This window comes from Penaeus monodon, chromosome 24 (genome assembly GCF_015228065.2).
Source record: "Penaeus monodon isolate SGIC_2016 chromosome 24, NSTDA_Pmon_1, whole genome shotgun sequence".
Lineage (NCBI taxonomy): Eukaryota > Metazoa > Arthropoda > Malacostraca > Decapoda > Penaeidae > Penaeus > Penaeus monodon.
The window spans coordinates 35854947-35855396 of NC_051409.1; positions in this window are offsets into that span (position 1 = coordinate 35854947).

Below are 450 nucleotides of genomic sequence, written 5' to 3' on the forward strand. Positions count from 1 at the left end.
CATAACAGCCTGAGGTATAAAATATTGTGTTTGTTTTTCTTTACGTTACCCCTAACTTTTTTTTCGTTTTCATCTCCTTTTTGTCCTGTTCCTCTAATTCATTTTCTCTTGCTACACTTTTCATCTTGTATTTCTCTTGCTCCTTTCTCTTCACCCTTTCTCCTGCACTTTTCTTTTCATTTCGTTCTTTCTCTGCCCTTTTTCCATTTCATCTTTTTTCTGTTTATCTTACTTCACCTTAGCTTTCTCTGTTCCTCTTTCGTCATTTCATTCATCTCCTGTTCCTCTCTTCGCCTTATCATTCTCCTGTTTTTTTTTTTTTTTCTCATATCGACCCTATCATCTTCTGTCCCTTTCTGTTCTTCCTTATTCTGTTCTTCTCTCATCATCTTATCTTCGCCGCTTCATTTTTCTCCTCAATTTTCGCCTCATCTTTTTTCGCATTTCTCT